Below are 27,852 nucleotides of genomic sequence, written 5' to 3'. Positions count from 1 at the left end.
TCAGAAGCGTCAGCAGATTAACAAACATGTAGCACAGAAATGTGCAAAAGACAGCTTTATATCTGTTAAAAAGTATTGATAAATAGTATTAGCCTAAATAAATAAGTAACTCCCAAATATCAGTGGTTCAATATCAGCTTACAAAGATCATAGGCTATGTTTAACAGCTCTTTTTTTTATTTTCACAAGATATACTGTTTAACATACGAGCTGAACTTAATTTTCTTTTTCTTTTATATAGTACACCCACCAAACAAAACAAACAAACAAAAAAAGAACAAAATATATACATATTATACATCTATTCAAACAATTGAACTGAAAAACAGGGGGTTGTCGTTTCAAATAATCATACAGAGGTTTTTTAATGATTTGTACTGAACTGAACTTTATTATCGAAAACACACCTGGGAGCGTGTTATTATTATTATTACATCACATTTGAGCGCCCCCACCAGCAGCAAACAAAAACCGTGTCGTCATCACGTTGCGCCACTAGTCGGTGGAGAGTCCGGAGCAGAGGAGCGAGCTGACCTGGCGGGTGTCGAGAAAGAGCTGTGAACGGGAGGCAAACGAAAAAAAAAAAAAACCCGGTCTCCTTGGACGTGTTTTGGCTCTTGTAGCGGTCGGAGGCCATCGCACGGCGCCCAGCGAGGGAACCGAGTCGGAAGCAGGACGGACACAGGCGTCAGTTTTTACCGGAGCGGCGGCGCTTTAATGAGCTACTAGCCTCCGTTAGCATCATGCTAGTTAGCCGATGGTGCTAACGCGGCTAAAGCTGCTGAAAGCTGCAAGAAGGAGAAGAAGGAGCTCAGAGCTGCTGCTGCTGCTGTTGTTGCTGCTGCTGCAGGTGGGAAACCACCAAAGAGACGGAGCAGGAGCCGTAATATACCTCACCACCACCGGAGCCTCCTCCAGCGTTAGCATCATCACCACCACCACCACCACCACCACCATCAAGCTGCTTTTGGTTTGGATACAGGACCAAGAGGAGAGGAGAAGAAGGAGAGGAGGGGGAGAGAGGAGAGGAGAGGAGAGGCCCCACCACCTTTGTCCAGCATCACATTTCTGAGGTAAATAACAGTGTAAAAAAACAACAACAAGGTGCAGGATCACAAGTGTGGTGTTTTCCGTGGTGTGGTGTGGTGTTACCTCCGGGCAGAGCAGCGAGGGGGCCTGGCTTTAATTAGCCGGCTAACGTGTAGCTCTCGCTGGGTTTAGCCGAGTTAGCATCGCTGTGATGCGGTGATGTGGAGCTTGTTGTCGGGATGAAAACAAGTTGAAGTCGGGGTATTTTCTTATTTTATCGCGCCGGGGCTTGTTAGCTGCAGCTATTTATTGTTAATTTGTTTGAAGTTGGACTTGTTTGTGTGTTTTCTGTGCGCCAGGATCACCCGGGGTTTTGCTAAAACACTGAGCCCTTTTAAAAGAAGCTGCACAAACTGAGCTCAAAGCTGTGAAGTGCGAGGAGTTCAAAGCCCATGCAACACGTTGATTAAACAAGAGATATAAAAGTGGGAGTTTTTATTTATTTAATCGAGCTCAGATTATGTCGGTGAAATTTAACAAGTGAATTTATCAATTTCCTCCGCGGTCCAGGGTGCAAATATGACCCTGTACGAAGTTAATTTACGACTCACTTCAGCGGCTCGACTCGATAAATCCAATTAACAGGATAATGGCAACCAGCGCTGTTTGTAGTTTGTTCAAAGACAGCAGGTTTAGGGAGACCAAACAAGTAGCCTGTGTTTCAGAAAACTTTTGATTCTGCAAGTTACAGGTGTCACGTTTCTCTCTCGGATAAATTGTAACTTCTCCAGTCGAAGCAACTGTGGATTGACCAGTTTATTAGGTACAGCCACAAAATCCCACCGTTTGTAAATGTTTAATTACAGAGACAGTTGTCTGTGGTGTTGTCGTCACAGTTTTGTTTTTTATTAAGGGGTGTTAGTCTGTGTTTAATCCGCCTTTATTGATGCCAATGTGGAGGAGAAAATAGAGGAGAATCCAGTTTCCCTTAAATTTGCATCTGACTGTGCATCCTTTTGCAGACGAATGACAGAAAAGTTCAATAAAATGTAGAAAGAAAATCCCAAATAACCAACTGCTTAAACTGCTTTCTTGTCAAATAAACTTAAAGTGTATTTTCTCCTGCATTTCTGGTTGAACTAAACGAAACAGTCACCTTCTGCACTGTGAAAATTATTTGACAAGTCTTTGGATGTTTCATCAATAGGAAAAAAAATAGGTGTGAATCATTTCTAACAATAATTGTTAGTTGTGGCTGTAGAACATAGATAAACATGGTTGTTTAGCTCCGACTAGAGATGATTGCACGTCTGTGAGTCTTTGAAATCCATCAAAGCTGCTCTGTCTGTACCAGCCTGTTTACCTCAACTCAAAGGGATGAACAACACTAACAATTCAGTTCCTCCACTGCATTACCTCAGTCAGACTCACAGTTATTTCAGTAGGTAGCTCAGCTCACCATTGTATAATTTCCTTTCCAGCTTTTTTCCCCCTCCTTTTTGTTGACGAACAAAAAACAACAGTGAAGAATGATGAGAAAGTTGATATATGAATAATATATCAATCAGTATTGTTGTGATTTCTATCCATACACTATGATAATATATTCAGGTCATGAAAAGTTTCTCCAGACGTGTTAAATAGGTTTCTGACACCACGATGTGATGTTTACAACTGGGACTCGACTCTCACACACTCAAGTTTCAATCCAAATTGTCCCTGTCACATCGTAAATGGTTGGCCACGGGCCTTGTGTTTGCAAACTCAGATCTTGGGACTGATCATTACACGTTCGTGCGAAACAACAGACTTGCAAACAAAAGTGCATTGCAAAAGTAAAATAGGTTCAGTTTCACTTCTCTCCACATCCTGATTTAGTCTGCGTTGACCATACGGCGTCTTTGTCCAGTGTTGTGTTTTTTCTAGTCGAGAACTCGAAGTGAAGGGTTATGGTCGGGGTGGGTGGTCGCCTCAGTTTTTGAAAGTGATGTCTGACCCCAACGTTAAACCCAGGTCAGGTAGAGCGGTTGTGAAGGCAGGTTGAATGACGTACCTTGACTGATTGGGATGCACAGGCGGCACGGGGTTAGAGACCAGTGGCGCTCATTTCCATTCAAGGAGAATGCAACTGCTTCGTGATGGCATTCACTTGACCTATCAGGTCCGAGTCTGTCTTTGATGAGAGGTTGGAAAAAAACAAAAACAGCCACGTCTCGGACTGAAAAGCAGCGACTTTAGATCGAAACCTGAATTTTCTTTCGCCCAGCCTCTCTGACTCTTGGAAATCTTGGTATTTCTGAGACGGTGGAGTGTTTTTATCAATTCGCCGCGACTGAAACGGCGAACCGTGTCTCTGTCGTCATGTTCAGAATGAAAGCCGTAATAAGCGGGGAGGGGAACAGATCATGATTTTCTGTCAGTTGTATTTTGATTAGCATTTAGAAAGATAATTTCAAGAACATCCTCATGGCGATATATGTTTTTATAACATGCGTGATAAAAGTCCATCTTTAGTGGCAGTTTCCTTTTGTTCTCAGTGTAATGCAGAGAGCCGCCTAACCACAGACCTGTTGTTTACACACCGTGTGAGTAGACAAATACTTTATTATTTACTTATCAAATTACATTTGCATCTACGTCAATAAGGCTTTTTTCTGCACGGATGATTCTAAAGAATAGGTTTCTGTATAAAAGGCTGACAAAACCATTAGATGAAGTCAACGTCTCTCTGACACGGTGTCAACAAAAGCTTAAAGGCAGGCTTTATTTCATTTCACTGCCTTTTATCTAGAAGATAATTGAGAGCATTTCACCAATTACAGAGAAATAGACTTGCAGCTACAAAGTATAAGAAGCCTGCAACAAAGGAACGGTATGACTTAAAACCTCTTCTCAGTGTCCTTCTACTTTTTCTTTATTGACTATGTATCAATAGAGTTTCCCATAATTATTCTACATTTCAAAAAAAGGAGTTCATCTTGCATTGGAAACTCATTTTTGAATCAGTTACTGTCTGTATGTGTCTTTCTATCAGTCTGTTCATCTGTGGGTTAAGTAAAAAAAAAAATCCCATTATACTTCATAAACTATATCTGTATACTCTTTTTGTCCTCTATAAAACATTGTCTGAAATAAGGTGCCACATATCTGTGCTCTGCTCTTGGAACTGATTTATAGAAAAGATCCATTGAAGAGAAAATGTTCTTCACAGACACTCGAAATTATTCAGTTTTATTTGATTTAGAGGCAACAGAAAACAACCACTTTGTTCTCGGGAGGTCAGCCTGTTCAGTTTCGCCTTTAATTTGATAAAGCAGCAATGTATTGAAAGCATATTTGCAAAGTGCCGTGAAAGGCCGCAAACAGACATTAATGAGACAGTTGGAGCTGCGATGATGACGCAACCTCCAGTTTTCAGGAACATTAGTGGAAAATCTCTGATTTTAAAGTAAATTTTGGATCCTGTAAGTGCGTTAAACCTTCGCTGTGTTGATATTGCATATGAATATGTTTATCCTTCCTTGCTGCATGGCACGTATATTGTCATTAATCAGAACTGCTGATCTGGTCAGGGTCTGATAATCGATCACTTTGTTTCCTGTCACAAAGGCTGAACTAATTTAGCAATAGGAGGACTGATGATTACACGGCAGCTTTTGCAGCTTCCAGCTTCCCAAATGTGTGGGTTTAAGGCTATTCTTGCCTGATATGACAGCAAACCAAGTATCTTTATATAGTCGTTTTTTATATAAAGGCCTGATGATTACAGATTGTATCGCCTTCGCCTCTGCTACGAGCTGACCAAGACGGCGGGCTGGAGAACAGACGAACGAGACAAATAATAAACAGATGTGGACGTTCTGTAAAAGAGGATGTTAATTATCGTTGCTCCTCGGATTGACCACATGAATCAAAATGTACTCACTGTACTCAATATGTCCTGTCAGGGAGGGGGGATTTGTTTAATCCTTTATTTGCAAACAGTTTAATGTGAGGAGAGTGTGTACGAGATGTCTGTGTGTGTGTGTGTTCCTCCATCTCCGTGGTCGAGGAGGCTTTATAAATAGTGAGTGACTAGAGAAGGCAAGTACAAAGATATCGCAACAATATCAAGACGAGAATGGCATAGTTTCAGTTCACATGGATCCGTCGTGTGATGAAATACCCTTTTTCTGGCTGTGATTATTGCTGCAAGGCCTTGGAGACTGAGGGACGAGGGGTATCCTAGACTTTGTTTGCAGAAAGCTTCACATTCCCACAGTCCTGACTGTTGCTGTGTTACTGACCCCAGGGCCTTTTCCTAAAACCATTCTCATATGGACAGTGAGATTTCCTGGCTTTGAAGCCGCGTATTGACAAAACACGAAGGGGGTCAGAGGGAGATTGGTTATTAAGGGTGTAAATAGTGGACAGCGGTCAGGTGTCATGCATTCCTCAGAGATGAGACTGTGTGTAGCCTGACTTTGAACTGTGTGTAATGATAATAAAAAGAAAACAAATTGTAACTCTAACATGCTTGAGTGAGACTAATAACTGCTGTTGATCAAGACTGTTTCACAAACTTTTGTGGAAGTTGCTGATAAGAGATTTCCTGCAGGCAACCGCATTATCCCTCTGAATGTTAACCCAGTTATGAAACGTATCATTTAATCATCGGTTATTGGGAAAATGGGGAAATTGCAACCGTGTAAAAGGTTCTTTGGATCTTTCTTCTGTTTTTCTCCGAAAAGAGTTTTCTTTGTACTGTGTTGTTGTCCCCTGTCACTGTTGGGAGGGGGAGGGAACCGACAGGGGGAAAGAAAGTGTTTATTGGCAGTAAATTGAAGTGACAAACAGAAGAAAATTCAGTGGAAGCTTTCACCTGGGTCAAACAAACGTAGATGACGGTTTTAATCATAGGGTGGGAAACCTGCGAGGTGAATCTCATGTTACCAGTCACAGTCACATCACTGCACTTTTCTTTTTTTTTTAGTCTGGGCAGGATAACAAGTTGGCAGGCTACCAGCTTTCCCAAACCTTGTCTCATCTTCAAATGATGTAACTGCAAAACGAACTTTAATGGACACAGAGTTTAAAGTCGGCGGAAGCGGAGAGCAGCACGACTTCACCTCTGTTTGCTGCTCGGAAAATAAATGTTTTGAAGTCGCTCCTGGTGCAGGTCGTCGTCCGAGTGGCCAGCAGATGCTCTGTGGTGAACTTTTTGTAAGAGAGATACCATTAGGATGCTCAACTTTTTTGTGTGTCTTTGAGTGTGTGTTCCTGATGTTTGGCTTTAACCAATGACTTAATGTCTCAACTTTGGGGAAAAAGTTGATAAAAAAGTTGCATTAAAGTTCAACAATGAAGATGTTGAAGCAGAAGATGTTGGATTTTTATTATGTGGACCTTAAAGACTTGAACACATTTAGCCACTTGTAGATTTTATACCTCAGTGATACAACTTTCATACTGTTTGTTTACCTGCTCTAATGCTTTAAAGTAATTACTTCTGCATGTAAATGTACTGTGGTGTAACTCAACTTTCAGTGAAACTTTGAGTTAAACATGACATGACAGAACAATTGCAATAAATGCACTTAATACACACTAAGAACGAATCGTATTAAACAGAGAGAGAGACAGGACCTGAAGCACCAGGTTACAGTCAGAGATTTTTTAAACTCAGGGCTGCAAGCAGTGTTTCAAAATGAAGCGTTTCTTTATCAGAGCCAGAAGAGGCAGTGGGAGTAGACGTTTTAAGTTTATCCTGCCACACATGGGAAATAACCCCAGGTCACCGAAGATGGCAGAAACCAGCTGGTCGATGGTGTTTAGAGTCGGTGCAAAAGGACTAGAAGAATGTGGACTGAGGAGAGGAGAAGAGAGAAGCAGCTTCTGTGTTGAAGTGGTGGAGTGGTTGGAGCGATGCAGTGAAGTGCAGTCTGACCAGAACGGGCAGTCCTCCAGGTCTTCTGGGAAACCAAAACACTGTGCGAGGAGGAGATACTGGCACGTTGGGTCTGAGAAGGAGAAGATAATGAGTGGTTCGTGACATCGGCTTGATTGAGGAATTGATGATGATAAAGAGTCCAGAGAGCAAGAAAAAAGGGGAAAACAAGTTGGATGTAATAGTCAAAATGGTTTTGAGGATTTTTTTCACAGGTAAAGAGACTTGAGAGAGAGAAAGAGAGAGGAAGCAAGTGTTCATCATGTGTGTGGGGGGTTAGGTTTTCAAGTGGTGAAGCGATTGCTGTCGCAGCAGACTTTTGAATTTAGATGAGAGACTCAAAGCGAGAAGTGATATTTGCGTCGGTCTTGTTAATCACGTGCTTCTTTTTTCTCAGCTGCCTCGTTTGTTTCTCATCCAAATTAACAAATTCAGGAAATCAACGGGTCGCTAAAAAACAAGACGAGACGAGAGGTTGTGAGGAGGAGAAGGACGAGGTGTAGATGTGGAGCATTAGGGAGTGAAAAAGGCAGACAGCAGGTGTGAGTGAGTTGTTGTGTGAGGCCTGGTGCTGGTAAACGGGGCAATAATGGAAGAAGGAAATGAAATGGTGCAAATCAGTTTGAAGAGGAAAAGAGATTACACGAACAGGTTCTGCAAAAGTTCAGCCTGTTGTTATAGGCATTGTGTGTGTGTGTGTGTGTGTGTGTGTGTGTGTGTGGGCACAGGCACTTGAGAGAGAAAGTGAGATCAAGGGAAAAGGAAATTAAAGGGCTTTTCCGTGGGGAGGTCCAAGTCGCCCTGAGGAGAGAGGGATCTCCCGTCTCGGTTGTATTTTATATAAGAAAGTCATTAAGCAGCAGCAGCAGCAGCAGCAGTAGGAATGGACGGCATTCAGACCTGGAACAGAGAGGGAGAGAGAGATGGTTCAGGCAGGTCAGACATTTGGATATTAAAACACATGACAGGGCTTTTATATTCACACCCATCTCCAGAAAAACACTTTAGCTCTCAGACTTTGTTTATTTATTTATTTATTTTACTGGTCTTAGCCAGCAAGTTGCAGTAGCAGCAGCAGCAACAGGAACACAGCCCACACAGATAAAGTAGCTGAGCCAGGTGATAACGCACTGATTACCTTGTGTTCTCAAAGCTCAGCTCAGCGCAAAACCACCGTACTGTTGTTGTTGGGGATGTTACAGGGAGTAAAAAAACACAACACTGACCAAGGTTTAAGGTAATTACTGGAAAAGAGGCAGATAAACTGACAGATCTCAGTGCTGCCGACCGACAGCCGAGGTCGGAAATTTGGCACAAACATTGAGTTGGACTAGAGATCTAAGTTATAAATTGATGAGCGGAGTCAAAGATTTCAGTGATGATGATACAAAACATGTATTTTCTATATTTACTTAAGAACTGAAACACTGATTTTGACACAATTAAAGGGGAACTATGCAAGTCCGGTCGCTTTTCCGCTGTGTTGCTAACCCTCCTCCTGGCCATGTGCATTTGTTTACAACGAAGCCGGCGAGAAATCAATCAATAGAGCGGTAGACAACGTTATACATCATATACGATGTTACGAAGTGTATATTTGTGTAGTTTTATCTGTCATAAACAAGAGATTACAGGTGTCGCGGTGCTGCAGAGACGAGAGCTGGGACACCGGGTCGGCAGCTCAGATCTTACAAGGTTGGTTTTCAGCCAAGAGACGCTCGATGGAAGGCAGAGAGCCTCCGTTCTCCCTCGTAACAAGTTACAAGTAATTTATTAAACCATCACAATTACTCCACAGCTGTTTAATTAAAGTAAAAACCTAGCATAGTTCCTCTTTGATACAAATCCCTTATAGGATAAATCATAGAAGGACCATCACTGCCATCGTTCAGTGCTGTAACACAGAGAGAGAAGGAGAGGTTGTGTGACCATATTTCCTGCAGCTCGACTGGTTGATACAAACATGCATCTGCATATGTTTTATTACTGTCATACTGTTTCCTCTTGTCCTGGGATCAGAGCAGAGACCTCACAGTCCCTCATGTAGCTGTTACCGGCCACACGAATGCTAACATTTGCTTTTACGCTCATTATGAGAACGGTGGCTTCATACATTGTTGAACCTGTGGGAAGTGTGAATAGCTTCTAGTTTGATATTGGAAAAAAAAATCAGTAAACATTGTGATGTAATAATAATAATCCCCCAGTTCTATCACAGAAGTACTGTTATTAAACCAAACCTAGCATTTAATAGCTGCTGCTGCTGGTGAGGTATCAGGAGAGAGCCCGTGTGTTTGTGGTCGAACACCGGAGGGAAGCTGTTGTCTATGAAGACGAGTGTTTTCATACATCAGTCAGATAATGCACTGCAGCACTGATATAAATATTATTTACACTTAATATTGTTTTTTGTTCAGGTTTTATGTGAAGTTTCAATTGCAACGTTAGACCTCTTTCTGTGCAATGTGAAATCTCTGTCTCTTCTCACCTTCTTTAATTTGTTTGTTATTAATTTATTCACTTCTCACACCCTCCAGTCATTCACTATCAATATATGTTGCTTATTCTTTAACAGACGTTAATGCAAAACATTATCTCATGCTTTCACTGTCCTATTTCGCCATCTGTAATCCCATTTTGTTACTAGATTTCTTAAATCTCTTCCCTTGGTAAATTTGAATTCTCTCACTGAGGATTTCTTACTGGAGATTTCTTACAAGCATGAGTGTGTCATGCAGTTGTGAATGGCCCTCTGCTCTGTTTCTGTCAGGCACAAGGAGCACGTTAATAATTCAGTGTTGTGCCATGTAGTTCTGAGTTGGTTAATGAACACAGAGAGGAATCTCTCAAGGATTTCACTTTGATGTGGACTGTAGTGTGAGCACTGGGTGACACAGCGCAGGGACGAGAGGAAGCGGAGCTGTGGGACCAAAACTGTCATAATATTATAGTTCAAAATCATGATAAGGTCAAATATGGATAGGAGAGTGTTTCTTAATCCCGTCCTGTGAGGGATACCTTCTGTTCTGTTTCTTGGTGCTGTGGTGCAGAACAATCTCAGGTTTTTTTTTCTTTAGCTCTTCCAGTGGCCTTTCACTGGTTGTGTTTACAGGAACAAGTGATGGGACGGCGTTCTTCTTACAGAGAGGAGTCTGTGTCTACTCAAAGTAAATGTTCCTTATTTCATTGAATGATTTACATTTTAGGAGGAAGTTCATCTCATCTTCCACCTCACCTGGCTGTCAGACAATGACTACATGTTCTGTTTTGTTTCGCTTCACCCCGGCTCAGGATCAGACTTCACATTCTCATACACGAGAGACTGACACGTACTTCTGACAGTCCTTTTTTTTCTCTTCGTTTTTTTTTTCAGACCACCGACTTGTACTTGGTTTGCACTTGCAACTCTGCAGAAAATACGTCATCTTAAGTCTAGAAACCCCAAAATATTCAGTCAAGATTCAAGAGATTCAAGAACTTTGTTTTGCCATTTTGTGCACAGACAAGCTGCGTACAATAGGAATTAGTCCCCCAGGAGTCAGACGGAGTTAAAAGAGTTAAAAAGTTTTAAAAGAATTTTAAAGGAATAAGTCAAGGCAAAAAAAGACAAAGAAAACATCAATAAATACCATAGATGAATAAAACATACAGAAAAAGCTGCCAACATATATCATATACACACATACACAGAAATTTAAACATGTGCTGTGTGTAAGATGCAGTCATCTATGAAGCTTTATTACTAAGATCCTTGTAATTTCAATGATAATGTGAAGCAGTCAGTAATCATTCACTGCCCTCATACATTCAGACTGATGTGCTGCCGGTGTGAATGGGGCGGGTGGAAGTAGCAGACCCATCTCCAGCCTCGGTGTTATTATTTCCTGTCTCCGACTACGCGGAGGCTCTGGAGGCTTTCAGCTCAAAACCTTTTCCATCTATTTTCCAAAACAGTTAGAAACTCTTCTGCCGCGGCGCCCGCCACCCACAACTCGTTCCCTCTCAAATGCCCCACCACCACCACCAGTCCTTCCTTCTCTGAGACTGCAGCAGCAGAGGTGCTGGATGAGAGAGAAAAAAAAAAAAAAGGAGGGAGGCCTCTCCCAGCGGAGGTCCTGTTGGCAAGGAAACGGCTGTGTCCTTGTGAATGGAGGCTTCTCTTACAGGCCCGGTCGGGGGGTCCCCCACTGTCTCATGGCCCCGAGAGGACGTTGTTAGAAATCTCATGAGCAAACCTTTTAGACTGCGCACTGAACTCTGGTGGGTTTATATGCTGCTCTGACTCGATGGTGGTGATGCACTTTGTGGTTTTCTCTATAAGTCCTTGTCTGTGTTGGTTTTGTTATAAGATTGTGCGCTGCAGCGGCCGTCCACAACTTGTGATCGCTTGAGTGCTTTTATTCATCCGCTCCTTCTTCACGCTGAATATTGGGGGCAAAGTCGTGAACCTAAGGTTTTTTTTTTTTCCGAGAGACGGGCGAATCCACTCTCACAGCGTTTCTGCTCCCGTAGCATTTGCAACCTGATGTGCCAGATGGTTTGTTACGCAGACTTTTCCATCTGGGAAAGATTTATGTTTGAAACAGTTTGGGAAAGGGCAGGTGATTTAAAAAATAAATAAATAAATAAATACTTTTCAGGTGATTAGATGAACCATCTGTCTGCCCCCCCTCACTAACTTCAACCAATCAGATTCTGCATCACTCACAGTTTGGCCACCTGGTAAAACAAACTCTTGCCAAAGGGGAAGAGTGAAAAGCTTTCAGGGTCTTTCTTTGATCTATTGATTACTATTAACTCCTCTGATAAAGCACTTTTCCACTACACTGTTACAACTCTACTCTACTCGACTCGATTTAGGTCATTTTCCATTACAACTGAGTACTTGCTCTCTTTTTTTGTTCCCCCTGTCAGCCACCAAACGCACAGCAGCCGTTTAACTCGTGTGAAAGAATAATGACGGTCTCAGATCAGTGGTCGGCGCTGCTACTGGTGGTTTTTTTTGTGAAATAGCGGGTTATGATCTGGTGACGACACTCTGGTCCAATCAGTGGCCGGCAGTTGGTTGACGTCACATTTAAGTATCGGATCGGTCTGCTTGGGACCTCGGCTGAGGCGTCAGGGAGTTTTTCCTCAGTCGATGTGAGGGTCTAAGGGCAGAGGATGTTGTTATGATGCCATGTAAAGCCCTTTGAGCCAAACTGTTGGTAAAAATGCAGGGCTACACAAATAAGATTGCCTTGCCTACCAAAGAAAGTACCAGGTATCAGGTCAAGGGCGTAACTTTGGGCATTGGGGGGGGGGGTTAACAAACATCTCTGCCAATATAAGATTTTTTTAAAGCAAAAAAAGTCAGTATATGTGTCCTAATGCTGGGAAGAGTGCAAAATCATTAACCTTGAGAAGAGGACAAGAGAAATGTTTCCTCTTTATTTTGGCATTCCCATATTCGTTACAATAGTAAAAGGTATTTCAGTCACTCACTATTATACTTAATGCATTTTATTTTGTTGTTAATCAGTTGTGGTGATTAACACGTTTATTCTGACTGGACTAAATCAACACTATTGATTTATCATAACACCAGCTGCCCCTGTGTAGCCATCTTCTCATTTTATATGACAAAACAACTTTTTAAGATTGTTGTTGGCCTCGTGGCTCTTTGTGCTTGACCAATAATGATCAGTTATAATGGCTGGATTAGATTATACACTTGTATCAGGCACTAAGTATCTCTAGTGGAAAAGTAAAAAAAAACTGAGTCAAGCCGAGTAGCACTAGTGGAAAAGGGCCATGCGACATGCCTGTGGCTGTCAGTAGTTCCTCCTTCATAAGATGCAGATTGGTTTGGCCACAAGTTAAGAAGAGCTTGGAGTCTGACTAGATTGACTCTGACTCGTGAGAAATCCAGCTGTCTTTCTTGCAGATGGTGCTGTGATTATTTTGGCATTTAGTGCAACTTGAGTCACAATTTTTTTTATGTTACTGAAACTGGAAAAAAAGGAGAATTTCTACTTTTATTTTTTAATGGCTCTGTGCAACAGTGTGTACATGCTCCCTTACATCTGGGTCAGTTGTGACTGTGATAACGTTTTGATTCACTGCACAGCCCTACTTGAAAGGATAATAGCATGGTTGTGTTGATTGGAAAAATTCTGACGCCCAGTGACTGTCTTCACACAATTGATCAAATACTGTTGTGCAATAAAAAAAATCAGTGCACAGACTAGAAATTCCTTTTCAAGGAAAGTTTCCGTGCACCGTCTGTATGATTTAAGGTCCGTAGAAGGAGATGGTTTGAATAATATGAATAGAAATGAAGGACAAACAAAACCAACAATCAAACAGGGAGGACACCAGTAATTATGGGTTTCCTCTGATTGGTGTATTTTTCCTGGATGAGAGCCGGTTGCCTTTGATTATATGGAGCCAATGCTGTGTGAAATGAATTTGTTCATCTTCCAGATTGCTGTGTGTCTTTGTTTGTGTGTTAACTAAACCGCGGTTTTCCAGCTTAGTTGGTTTTGAACAATGATAACGATCAGTGTCGTTTCCACGAAATGTGAATCTGTCTTTAATAAACACTGGATTTTAAGACAGTCTCTGTTGCAAGTTCAGTGATTTGTGGATGGACAATCAGTAGTGGCAGATTTCCCCGTAACCAAGCGACCGACAGCTACAACAACTACATAAGCAGACCGACCTGACAACCAGATCAGGATCACATTTGCATAAATAAAAGGGGGAAAAATTTAGGGCTGCGTGATCTTCTCCACAGTCAGATTTTTGTCTTGTGATGCTGTGAAATTGTCCATTCTTTGTTGACAGTCCTGTCACGTCTCTGTGAGCCAAAAGCTGCCTTTACAATGTTTGTAAAAAAAAACACCAGGATAAGAAATAAAACTAAGTGATGTGTGACTGTTGTGATCTTTAATCACATCACATCGCAGCGTGGCACCTTCAGACAAACAGCGATTCAGTGACAGTCAACACTTGTTGCGCTGCTGCTGCAATGGGGGGAAAACAAGACAAATACACAGTGTTTGACTTTGGTAAAAGACACAACATGTCAATATCTCTGTGTTTGTTGATCTCTGAAATCATCATCCACCGGCAAATTTCATCAGCCCGGAAAGGAGTCGGTTATAAAAATCAGTGTCATATACACACTGGTGCACTGGAAAGAGTTATTGCCGATCCCCTCTATTAATAAGATGGGAAATGTCTAAATTAATCCATGATTAGATGCCTTAGGGGGTGGAAACCAGCGAGTGTCTGTCCTCTCTGTGGACAAGGACGGTGAACGACTGACCTAATTATTCATTTCCAAATTCCACAAGAAATGAAAACGTCAGTACAGCAGCATCCTGTCCTTGTCTCTTCCCTGCACGCAGGTGTCTACGGCTGACACACTTTTCATCGCTTTGTCCTTTTAATATTGTCTCCAAAAATGCTCTGAGAGAAGTAAATGTGGCTCATAATAACCGTGACCGGACTGCATTGTTGCATGTTAATAATAGTTTTTCTACACACATTAGGAATTTACCATGCTAGTAATTTCTACCGCGCCATAAAATCACCTGAGGCACTTTTCAGAAATTAGGTCTAAAATTCAGTATTTAGTCTGAGGAGTCTGTGCATTGTGTTAACAGAGATGTTTCGGCTTTTCTAAGGTGATGTATTACAGCAGAAAAATTGGCTTGAAATTGCTGATTTTGGAGTTATGTAGATCACGCTGTCTTGTCCCACATTCCTGTTCTTCTACATGAATAATGCACTGTTTATCAAAGTTATAGTAGGTAGACTGTCTGTCTGCTGGAGCTGCTCTGCTCTGCCGCTGTTCTCATTTACTGTAACTCTAAAATGCATCTTACGGGAAGTTGACAGCTTTAAAGCGACTATAATCTGCATTTTTATGGTTAGATATTGAATGTCAGTGTGAATACAGTGACCGATGTGAAAGTTTTTTTTTTTCCCTTGTGGCAGCGAACCCACAGAGAATAATAACCCGAATCTGCAGCGCCGCTCGGCTCGGCTCGGCTTTACCGACATTTTTGAAGCGAGTTTCAGCTCATTGTTTAGCTGGATGGTCATCATCAGTTTCACTGTCTTGGTTCACGCTCGCTGCTCTCAGTATCATTTTCGGTCACAGCAGGAAACTGTTGTCAGTGAAATGGCTCTAAAAAAAAACACAACAAAAACCCACTTTGCACCACATGCTCAGTGACAGTGAATGGACAAAATTGGTAAAAAGCTGCTAAATGCTCCACTGTGCTCACCCGCAGCTAAAGAGGAGAATATTTCAGGAGTTGACAGACACGGGAGTCAATACTCGACACAAACATGACGTCAAATAACAGTAATTTTGGGCCCTGACTGTTGGTTTTAGCATCAAAATAGTTTTGTTTTCTGTCAGTAAACTAATTGATTAAAGGGATAGTTCACCCAAAATTCAAATTTCACTCATTATCTACTCAGCCTCATGTCGACTAAGGGCTGGGAGAAGTTTCAGAGTCCTCCGTGCCTTCTCGGAGTTACAGCGGGGTTCGGCGCAGCACTGCATGTCCATATGACGGTTGCGAATGGGCCTCACTTTTCTTCGTCCAAAAAGACACACCAAAAAACATCCAAATACCTCCATAGTGCTCGTCTGTAATGTCCCTCTTGTATTGAAGCCCCGACATGAGAAATTGTTCCGAAAAAAATTAAATAAGTCTATATTTTAAGCTTGTTTGTAGCGGAAGCTCCTAGTGTCTCAGTTCACTGCTCTTCCTGTGTCAGTGGAAATCTTGCGTGATTTGCACTGACCGGCGGAACAATTTCTCATGTCGGGGCTTCAATACCAGAGGGACATTACAGACGAGCAGCATGGAGGTATTTGGATGTTTTTTGGTGTGTCTTTTTGGACGAAGAAAAGTGAGCCCCAATCACAACCATTATATGGACAAATACTGCTGCATGGACCCCCCCGTAACTCCGAGAAGGCATGGAGGACTCTGAAAATTCTCCCAGCCCTTAGTTGACATGAGGGTGAGTAGATAATGAGTGAAATTTGAATTTTGGGTGAACTATCCCTTTTAAGAGGATGTTTTAGCTTCCCAGGATGAAAACACTTGATGCTGACACCTCCATGAATTTAAAGTTAAAGAACCAGGGAGTAGGACTGTGATGAAGAACTGAGAGCGCTATAGGAATGTGTCGTGCATTGTCATGGTAGGATATCCTCCCTCAGACTTGACCTGGGTGGCTTTCCGTCAGGGACGTCGGCAGCTGGCAGCTCAGTTAAAGTGCCTTTAAGTCTATTAGAGGATAATCCTGTAGGGACAGTGGCAGTGAACAGAGGGACCGGGCAAAACAACCCCATCACTTCACTTTCCTCACTTTTTTTTTTCTTGTTGTTGTCATCCGAGTGTGTCCCTCTCTCTCCACACAACACATGGCTACCATATGCTTTCTTTATTTCTCCGTAAAAGGAAAAGCTGGCCTCTGTAAACATGATGTAAAAATAGAAAAAACAAAACAATGACGTGAGTGCTGCTGCTGCTGCTGCTGTGTGACCCCCCAAATTTTTTAGCTCTGCTCTGAACAAAATTGCACTAGATGGTCTCTGAGGTGCGTTTTTTTTCCCGACATCACTACAACATGAACGTTTACAGGTTTTTCTTTGTTTGTATTTCTGCTGCTGCTGCTGTTGTTGTATCTTTTGTACCTCACAGTTGTTTTCTAACCTTTTTTATTGCTTTTCTCTACACTTTCTCCAGCTTCCCACCTTTCGCTGCCGCCCCTGGCTCAGTCGGTGGCTCAGCAACACTTCAAAGGGGAAAGGTCTGCGGCACTGCAGATAACACGCTGCAGGCCCTTGAGTGACAGGTTTGGCCCCTTCTGTGTCTTTATATGAAACTGTTTCTTTACTGATGTTTGTAGTGCTTTATTTTATTATTTTTTTCTTCTGCTTTAAAACCACTCTGTCTTCAATTTTCCATTGTTCTGCTGAGCCTCAGGCCTCAGCACTCACTTGGACAGCCTCACTGCCCTTCAGCAATTGAATTAAGTTGTACAATGTACTAGTTACTTTTTCATAGCTGGTTTATTTCAGCATGCTGCATAGGACGAGGCTTAAATTATTCAATTGGAAATTACACATAAATACAAACATATTTTGATGAATGGGATGGAGAGATATGGTCATGTTTAACTCCACAGTGTTTCTTCTTTCTTTTCCTCTGACATAGATTAGAAATTGGTTCCTTCTCTAAGACTGACACCTCTAAGAGCACCTCTTTGTCAGATATTTTTGCATTTTTCTTTTCTAAAATAGTGAAATATTGTCTTTATCTTCCTTCTGCTTTCCTTGAACCTCTCTGCATCATATTCCTAAACATTAGCTAGTATTTATTTGTAAATTACTGGGGTATTTCTAAGAAAGACCTTCCTATTTGATAATAATTATAAGAGAAAAGGAGGAAATGGCTTCTGCCATCAGGAAACATTCACCTTATTCAAATGTGGCTCATCTAATTAACTGTTAAAAAAATAATGTGGGGGAAAAGTAAATGTGCAGTGATGTCACAGATGATAGATTCATCTTTCGGTCAGTCCTGGAAGGCGACCAGTAGATTTGAGATGAGGAAACGTCTCACACGAAACCCCTCTCAAGTGTGACGGATAAGCGTTTGGATCCCTGATCTATGTTGGAGCACTTTGAGGATTTTTCAGAAGTCATTGCATCTTTTGGCTTATCAGTGTTTCCATGGCAGCAGCACGTTGGCGTTCAGGTTGCTCATGATTTCCTGTGGGATAAAAGACCTCTTGCTCTGCTCTGTGAGAACATCTTTGTCCTGAAGACAGCCAATAACCATCTGACAGACAAAATAATTAGAATACGTTTATTTATTTATTTTTTAGATTCTGCCATTTATCTTGCTTGATGTGATACCGAATAGCAGATTATGTGTCATCATCAAGACTCATTATCTGCCATTAGAAACCAATTTACAGTTGAATGTTTACAATAAACTACCTTCCTCTGCATCCAAGGTAAATTGAAGTCTACCAAAGGTCACACATTGAGAGACAGCTAACTGTTGCCTGGGATCATTTTTTCTCTCTCTCCTCAGTGTGTTGGAACATTTAGTAACATATTTGCTGGCTGAATGTTGATGAGATGCAGATTAGGCCTGTGACAAAATAACAAATCAAGTTTTGTGATACTAAACAGCAAGAGAGAAAAATGCGTATCTGCGGTTCATGTTATATTTTGCAATATCAAATCACACATATTTCTGTGTCAGTTCACTGTAAGCAGCTCTCAGCCTTAACTACAGCAGACACTAACGTTTTTTGGACCATGGACTGTTTTTTTTCCCCGGGACATTTGATTTCTCACAGATCGACTCTCTGTTTGTTTGTTGCTTGTTGAGCAAATGGTTTGATAAAGGTCTGAGTGGCCTCTTTACTTTTGATTGCACTTGCAGTCAAGTCCAGCAACAGTTATTCTCAGTTATCCTTCACCTCACCTGGCCCCGCATGGCGCCCGGTGCAGTCCCTCTGCTCTTCTTCTCTTCACTGTGAGTGTGTGGTGGTCCCACCTCACCCAGAGAGCCGAGGACGGAGGAGCATGACGACTCGGGCTGACCGATTAATCTTATTTTCATCGTCGTAACGATATCAACATGCATGATAAACACACTGCAAAAGGTCGCCTGAAATGGGATGATTAAGTTTTATTTACAGACGCCATACCTTCACACTCATGCACCTCAAACCTTTAACCTGAGCTAGACTGCCAGACGTAACGTATTAAATATCGCACCTGAAACACGTCTGCACGGCATCGATTGGCATATTTATCCTGGCACGACTTCTCTCGTTTAGTCGACTTATAATGTTTGGAGTTTGTTTACAATGCGCAGGCTTTCCACTCTTCCTCTTCTTTTCTGTTTTGGGTGTTTTTGTGTGTGGCAGCGTTACAGCCCCATTACAGGCCTGGTGTATGTACTACAGCTTATTGAGGAGTTTTTAGAAAAACACAGGAATAGGAACCTTTTTTGGGGGCGCTACCCACACATTTAGCTGTGTTGCTCATTCCATTAATGCACGATCCTTAAACGTTGTACCTCATTGTAATGGTGACTAATCAGGCTTTCCAGCAATATATAATACAACACCAATCGGTATTACCTTTTTTTTTGAGGAGTGTTAAGTGCTGTCAGATTACTTTGTAGCGCGACTTGATGTTTCCAATCCACTGGCGTTCATGGAGATAAACAGCAGGTGGAGATAATTATTCTGTACTGGTTGAGTCGATAAAGATGATGTAATCCTAGACCTTTAGTAATATAGATTTGACGTATAACACATGATGTGTCATGCATTAACCTGAGGACAGTTGCAGTCTCCTCATCGCTCCACACAGATCTGATGATTTCATCCAACGCGGTTTTTTCTGGTGTGTGTCTTTAGTAGAGCAATGGATCAATTGACATTCATGTATGCTATGATTTATTCACTTGGTCCGTTTCCATTGCACTTTGTTGCATCGTGCTTGTATGGCTGCACCAAACAAATCTCAATTGCAATCAGGATACATGTCAAAGTCATTGCAGCATTATTTATTTATTTATTTTTCTTCATAGTGTGTTCAGCCTTAGCAGAGACTTTTGTGAATGTTTGCAGAGCAGTACAGAGAGAGAGAATTAAAAATAAAACAACTCAGTCTATGTGTGTCCTGATGGGAACGATGTCTGGAAAAAGCATGAATTGATTTTTTTGTGTGTGTTGACGAAGCATTAATCACTTCTGAATCAACAGTGTCCCCCCATGCATGTACTCTTTCATTAATTCAGCCTGCTCATTAGTTTTTTGTTTTGTTTAGTAATGTCTGCTCTGCATGACTGAAATGTGAGCTAGTTTGCTGCAGGGAAAACATCTTTTCTTTTTTCTTTTTTTCCTCCCCCCCTCTAACTGCTGAGACTCACAGCTGCAAATTGTGTCATGATGATTGTTGTGATGTTCAGGTCTCAGTTACTCACCGTAGAGAGAAAGATCCAGGACTTGGAGGAAGAAGCCGTTGAGGAGGTGGGGTCGCAGAGGAAATGAGGCTACATTCCTGCACTGATTTATGAAGTGTCTTTCACACTCTACTCCGCACCGCTCGGCTAGTTTGCAGCTGCTTCAGACAGTTTGCTGGCCGCGGCGGAGGGTGGACCCGCGTCAGTCTTCATATTGAAAGGATGTCATTAGATGCTGTACCATTTTGAAAATTGATACTATATGTGTTAAGCTGAAGTGAATTACGTTACGCTTAGTGGTTTAATACAGGAGCTGATGCCCCAACTCCCTCCCTCTCTCTCTTTCCCGCTGTAGCATCCCCAGTTCTTTGAGGCTGCGGTTGGTTCTCATTCATCAAAAAAAAAAACATCCAGAGTGACGCTCATTGGGATCCCAGAGCTCGGAGCTGAAAAACTAATTGCAGACACAGTACGCAGTGAGTCACGTCTAAAGACTGGGTCCAATGTGACGAGACGAGGCCTGTTTTATTATTAATCTGTTAGAGACTCTCCTCCGAGCGCTGCTGTGTGAGAACATGTCGACCACACTGGGCTCGAAGTTCACACCTCCAGCAGGAATTAAAGACATTTCATTCTGGGTTGTCTGACTGTGTTGGAATAACAATATATACGGCCTATAAAACACTTGACTCTCTGTGAGGTATGTTACAATATCTGTTATGTGACCTGCGTTGATTATTCACTGCATGCTGTTAAAGTCTGGAGCAGTGATCTTTGGTTACCTTTCATTGTTGCGCCCTCTGACATGTTTCAGAATGAGAAATAAGGGTGTTTTCACACATACAGAAGCGGAAACGACACATTGTTCAATAGGGCTGGGTATCACTACTGATTTACTGAATCATTACGATTCACAAGGCTCCAATTTGATTCGATTTATGATTTTATTCAATACTGAATACTGATAAAATATTGCTTGGTTATGAAAGAGATTTCCACAGAACTAATGCTGCTAATTGTACACAGATGGAACTCTCTAACCTGATGCATAATTAAAAATATTAATGTTTACATTAAATATTTACAAAACAACGGTTACATTAATGCACATTTATTTAACATGACCCACTCCAGAAGTCAACAGTGCAACTCTTCTGTACAGTCGTGGGTGATGATTCATGCACTGCAATCAATGTGCACATTTTATGGACACAACAAAATATAAACAGCAGCGTGATCACAGATCTCGATCACGTGGCTGCGTGATCTCATCCAGCTGGTCTCATACGATCGCACAAACAGGAAACTGCATACATCAAAATATCAATCTTAAGGATTTTATGAATTGATATCAGATATTTCAAATGAAGATCGTTGATCTTTTAAGCCTAGCCCTGTTGTTTAATTTTTCAGCTAGTAGCCGATACGGTCCGCATTCACACACGTTTGTTTTCAGATGCGTTGTACTACGACTACGTCATATTTACGTGAATCCTGGTTGTAAAAATGAAACTCGGACAAGTAACGCTAAACTTTAACAACGGAGACACAAGGTCATTTCCACTCATATCGTTTGTATTATTCACCACTCTCTGCAAATGATAGATTTTGAGAATGAAGCGCGGCTGTGGGAGCAAACTACAGGATTCATTTAAACTCCAACTTGTGGCGTACACCAGGTAGTTGGTGCGGACCAAACCAGAGTTCGACTGAAGCCGCGGCTAGACCAGCCGGTTGTGTTCAACACTGACCCACCTGCACCGCACTCGGGCCCAAAGTTCAACTGGGTCGACATAAACGCTTCCTGTGTGAAAGCACCCTAAAATACTAAAATAAAATACCAACAGGCCTACAGGTATTTCAGTCAAGTGCTGTTGTCTCTAAACAGTGTCTCACTTGAGTCACATTTCAGTCACATCTTGCATAAGATTTGGCCAGAAAAACAAAGGGACGACTATTTTGAAGAGAGCCCTTGTACCATTAAACTATCAAGAGCACTATTATTCTTGTTTTAAAATATGTATGTGGGTACAGCTCCGAGTTTGGTTTTATGTAACTTTTGTTATTTAGTCGCTGATTTTGTTATTACATAACAGCTGTTCTCTTTCTGTGTGAAAGAATGAAAAGGAGAGCGTGTTGATTAGGTTTAATGCTGACCTTTAATTGCATTTGAATCAGACTATAATTAATCAATAGATAAAATAAGTCCATACATGACCTGAGCAAATTGTCCTCCCTTGTTAAAGAAGGACCGTTTCTAAATGAGGACAATGATTTTTGTTCGCTAAAGATGGCTGTTGCATTCATCCACATGTGGACTCTTTTTTTTCTTTTTTGGCACATCCAAATCCAGCTGACCCAGACTGAAGCTGCAGGCATCCACAACCTGGGCCTTGCTTCACTCTTAGGCCTATTTGGAAACACTCTGCAGCACTTTTCCTAGAAAACACTGTACTGGGGCTCATGTAGAAATTAGAAGCTGGCTTATTATTGCAACTCTGAATACACGAGTTTGTCAACACGTAGCTCTCAAACTGGGCCAAACGGAAGCAGCTAAGATTTTAAAAACAACAACTGAGTCGTATAGCGACTAGTGAATGCGCATAGCATCCTCTTCTTCTAGTGAAATGACTCCGGGTTGCTGCTAAAGCTACATCTGCACTAATATGATTTTGTTTTAAAGGGGAACTATGCAAGTTTGTCACTTTTTCTCATATTTTCATTGTCATGATGATGATAGATGGAAGACAGAGAGCCTCCATTCTCCCTGTAACAAGTCATTTAACCAACACAGTTACCCTGAATATGTTTAGTTAAGGTGCAAATCTTGCATAGTTACTCTTTAAAATGCATCTTTTGGAAACAACCCTGACCTGGTTTTATGTTGAAAACCCAGTGGTTGCATTGCAGTGTGATCATTGAGAAACCATGACACAGATGTCCACAGTCACTCCCTGATTGGCTCTTATCTCCCTTGACTACCAGGGGTGAATATAACAGAGATAATGAATTATAAGTTTTATTGGCCTGGTTGTTTTTGCTAGCAGCTGTTGTGCAGTCCAACTCTAGCACTGCAGCTGACTTTGCTGACACTTGTTCAAAGTATTATTATCTTTTTCAACTAATGAGCTGCACAGAGGTCGATCTCGCACATGCCCACATACTTACGTGATTGCTTAGGTATGAATGTATATTGTGGGCTGCATTTAGGCAGCAATTTAAAATCAATATGAAATGGTTCTGAGTGATGAGATGGGTCCACCCTGAGGGGAGCGGTCTCCTCCACAGTGAAACAAGACAACACCTTATCTTGGTTTTCCCCCTATTTTTCTTTTACATTTTGTCGTCCGCCTGTGTCAGATTGCTGAATTCTGAGGTTTTCTGTCTGACGACCATCTCTATCGAGGTCTCACGGTTATCAGATGTCAAACAGCTGGATGGGCCGCCTGGGCATCTGTTCATTTTCCTAAAAACTCGATGTCCTCCATATCCAGTTTTTTGTTGTTTACGTCAACTTTAGAAATCCTATTCTCCTGACACGAGCCAACTCTTCTGAGCTGTCGGGGGATGATCTAGTTGGGGCCTAATTATATTTGTAGGCAGCGGCTCAAAACCATCAGCTTGATTTCTCATATTAAAGCACCTTTGTCTGTGTTATGTTATGACCTGTTATTATACAAATTACACCTGAGGGTGCTTTCCATTTTTGGGGGCTGTTTGTGCAGTGTTGGTTTAAGAATTTCAGCAGGAGAAGAAACACATGGATTAGTTTGGACTCTGCTGCTGTCGACTAACTCATGTTCAGAAACAGGTGACTGGAAGAATCGACTCTGTGAGTAATTTGATTGGGTTTGTCTGCGTGGCAGGGCACTAGTCTAGATATAGTTGGTTATATCAGCTCTGTTTCAACAGGCAGATAGATAATCAGCCTGGGGGGGGCGATGCTTTTAGCCACTGCACAGCCCCACCTGTTTTTTTTTTTTTTTTAAGTATATTACTGTGCATGTCATGAACGCGTTGCAGTAACAAGGATAAAACTCACTGTGAGTTTTTATGGTGTGTCAGAAATCTGATACCTGCCGGACACCACCTACTTTGTATAATTTGGACAAAAGCTGAGTGTCTGGGAGGGAGTGCAGCAGCAGCAGCAGCACCCAGCAGGTGTTGAAATAACACACTGGAAAAATATTAATGGCTCCTCCTCCTCCCTAATGCTGAATGTGCAACAGCTTGACTCCCTCAAACTGTCAATGGGCGAGAGCTAATGGTATGTTGGCTTGTTCACAAAAAGCGTGAAAACATCTTGTACCAATTTATTTGTCTAGCCTGAAGAAGACGGAGGCCACATTTTCACAAATACGTACATGTTTGATGTGTCCAATGTTTGTTTTGTTTTTTTAAACTTTTGAAGAAACAACTTTTGCTGTGCCACCAGTTTCTCGTGTTTTCAATAAAAAGTGTCGGCGTGTTAATCGTAGCCGTACACTGGGCTGTGAGCAGCTGCCCCCCCCCTCTGCTCTTCCCATCAGATGAGACAGGAAGAGGTGACACATGTGTGGTGGTGACTCACTGTTTTCATGCTGATGCAGGTATTGTTTCTTGTGCCAGGTTGTTGAATAGATCTGTTGTAGTTTGTAGTTTCTTTGGCAAAGCCGTGGAGGAATTGACGTGTTCTGTCTGTCTGGGGTTGTGAGGGATGAAGTGTGAAATCCCAGCGCTCTTATCTCACTGCTCTGGCCCTCCTGCCTCTTCCTCTTTAGTCCAGTTGGTCCCTGTTTGCTGTTAACCTTTTAATCTCCCGCAGATCACTGTGCTAACTTGATCCTTCTTGCTCTTTGTCCACAGGAAGAATCGACCCTTAGAGTAATACCTGGCGTGGAGAAGAAGACCAATTTCGGCCTGAACAAAGGCAGACAGAGAGAACTGTAAGTAAACACTGCATGAACCCTTCAGAGGTCAGCGTGTGTGTGTGTGTGTGTGCCTCTGTGCTCTGCAGTGTAAGGTGCTTAACATAAGTGTACACTTATGGAGAGTGTATCTGCATTGTTTGTTGTTGGCAGAGCAGCCATCTGACATACTTGTTGGCTCTCTTGGTTGGATCTTAACTTGCAATATTTGGGATCAAAATAAACAGCAGCAGGCAGTGACGGGTAATACAACGTCCATCTACTGGTAGTTTCCTACCCTTCCCAGTTCTCCTTTGCTGCAATCGTGCATATTGTTCAAAGTACAGACTCTGTAGTATCTCCTCTGCTTGTGTACAGCAGCGCGTTGACAAGCTGTGTTGTTAGAAAATAAAACCTGGAGGACAAACAATGCAAAAAAAACAAAAGGTAAACAAGGATGCTGTTGGGAATACGGATGCTTCCTCCTTTTAAAAGAAATATCCTGGCTACCTTCCAAGCAAGGCAGTGTATTGGCCAAGGTAAAGGCCCTTTACAGTCTCACACAAAGTAACGTCATGTTGGTGTTGGTTGTTAGGTGTCGTCAACAGCTGGTAGGATGTAATCTTGAAACCCAGTTGTTTCCTAGCAACACATTTCCCAAGTAACGGCCCCTGTCATCAAGTGAGTTCATTCCCAGTCGACCGCGGCACCAGCCGTCATCAACAGGTCTTTAAACCTATAGGAAGTGACAGTTTCAATGCGATCGAACTGCAGGCAGAGTTGGCGAAGTTCTTCAGAGGAAAGAGTCTAAACTAAAGTAAACTATAGAGAGAGAGAGAGAGGAGGGGAAGTGCGTTCAAGATAAGAATACAAAAAGAAACGTGCTCGGTTTAGATTAGGACAATACAAATGGGTGCAGTCAACAAGGTTCATAGCGGTTTACGCTGCTCTAAATATCTCATGCAGGCTGTTGTTGTTGTGTCGTCTTGTTTTTCATAGGAAGAGCGGAGATGATGATGCAGATAACCGACTTTCCTTTATGACTCTGATGAACTCAAACTGTTTATATTTGTTGTAAATAATAATCCACAATGCTCGATTGCATGGTGTTGCACAGATAAAGGCACTTTAGGTTCAGCTTCATTTTTTATTCATTACTTTTAACTTTGAATCCACAAACAACAGCTTTTATATAGTGTAGTGCTGCAGAAGTAACGTAGCAGAGGTCTACTCTACTCTTGACTTACCTGGAATTTATCTGCATTATTAATTTATCTGTGCTGATTGTTTTCTCCAGTAACTGATTAATCATTTAGTCTACCAAATGTCAAAATTTGATCAAATGAGCTGAAGGCGCTGTCTTCAAATGTGTTCAGTTTGACCAAAGATGTTCAGTTTTGCAGTGAAAGGCCGATCAAGTAATTAATTCATAGCCTCTATGCTGTGATAAGGCTTTAGAGTAGTAGCTGTGGTATACGCTCATTATATCCCAGTTAACAACCAATCAGATCGCCGGATTTCACCTTTCCGTTTGATAATTCATTTTGCAGTGTTGAGTCTCACATTAGAGTTCTTGATCTACTTCAGCTTCCTTTTTTTAGGATGTGCAAACCATGTGTCATGTGAGGGGAGGGGGGAAAAAAAGCCACAGAGATCAAGGAGGACAAGAAAATTATTGCACCGGACCGGTGGATGTACGGAAAAGCTCCACCCGTGGGTTTCATTGTCAGCATCTCGGGCAGGATGCAGACCTTTCACACTTCCGCACGAGACACGGTGGAAGTTGTTCAGGTTGTCGCGAACAAACACTGGTGAATTTAATCAGCGGCATCGCTAGGTGTGTGTGTGTGTTGTGGTGAGTCGCTGAATGTTTCATTCATAGGATTATTTTAATGTGGCAAACTCACCAGCTTCTTTGTTTTATGTGAATCATTTGTTTAAGGTGGACTGACTGACTCACATTTTCATAATGCTCATTATGTACAAGGGGATGATGCGTGCGTGTGTGTGTATGTGTGTGTGTGCTTATCTCATATTACTATCTATGCTGTGTTCAGTGTTGTGTGTCCCATGAGGGGGATTCTTCCTCAAAGCCAAGTGTGGTGCTCGTCCTGAATTATTCATCCCAGGCACGCGCCAGTGAATTAAAGGTAAAGTGATAGCACATAGCAGAGCCTTGGTTTAGCTCACTGCTGCATTTTTAAAGCGTGGACTGGCACTCAAATGTCAAAATGTTAAAATTGTCCTGCCCCCCCCCCCACCACCCCCTTTAAAACTGTTACCTTGGTCTGAGCGACTGGATAAAGGAAATTTGATATGGAGTTTGAATAATTCAGGACGGCGGTGGTGGTTTTGGGATTGAATTTTCATCCCAGTGCAACTTCCCCTATTTTCTATCCCAGTACAGTAGTACCGTCTCCTTTTGTTATAGTTGCTTGAAAGCTGCATGTGGCGACTTCTTGGTGTTTTGTGTTTTGTGTTGTGTGTTGTGTGTGTGTCCATCACTCAGCTTCTCGGTGCTTTTTAACAGGGACATAAAAACCGCAGCAAAACTCATGAAACATGTGTCCAGTGCCTCAGTGATGGACTGTTTGAATCAACTGTAGAGTCGGCTGTGTTGAGCCCTATGAACGATGAGTATATCTGTTAAATGGAAAAATCTGCCTTGTAGCATACTTGATGCTGAAGTGATAAATGTGTGACTCCAGTCCAGTCTTTTAAACCCCAGACACACACACACACACACACACACACACACACACACACACACACACACACACACACACACACACACACACACACACACACACACACACACACACACACACACACATATACATATAAATACCGAGGCACCGAAACTGTCAAGCTCATGTTTGTTCCCATCTCTGGGAGAGATTGTGCTCTTTCAGTTGAACATATAAATGAATAGAAGAATAGGATCTGATGAAAAGGTAATGCTGCTGCTGCTGCTTCGCTGCTGCAGGAAGAAGAAGTGCGC

The 27,852-nt window shown here is 42.0% G+C and overlaps 1 protein-coding gene across 1 annotated transcript in view; it reads left to right on the top strand.

Moving 5' to 3' along the window:
- Nucleotides 1-387: 387 nt before the first annotated feature.
- The window catches only part of fbxw7 (F-box and WD repeat domain containing 7), a 122,866-nt gene continuing 95,401 nt past the window's right edge, over nt 388-27,852 (top strand). The window contains exons 1-3 of the mRNA XM_085781956.1: nt 388-1,073; nt 16,717-16,825; nt 24,811-24,890. The gene's annotated coding sequence lies outside the window, so the exon portion shown is untranslated. The remainder of the gene's footprint in view (nt 1,074-16,716; nt 16,826-24,810; nt 24,891-27,852) is intronic.

Source organism: Trachurus japonicus, chromosome 1, assembly GCF_045865225.1.
Source record: "Trachurus japonicus isolate A0001 chromosome 1, Traja_1.0".
Classification (NCBI taxonomy): domain Eukaryota; kingdom Metazoa; phylum Chordata; class Actinopteri; order Carangiformes; family Carangidae; genus Trachurus; species Trachurus japonicus.
This window is presented reverse-complemented; position numbering and strand designations above follow the sequence as displayed.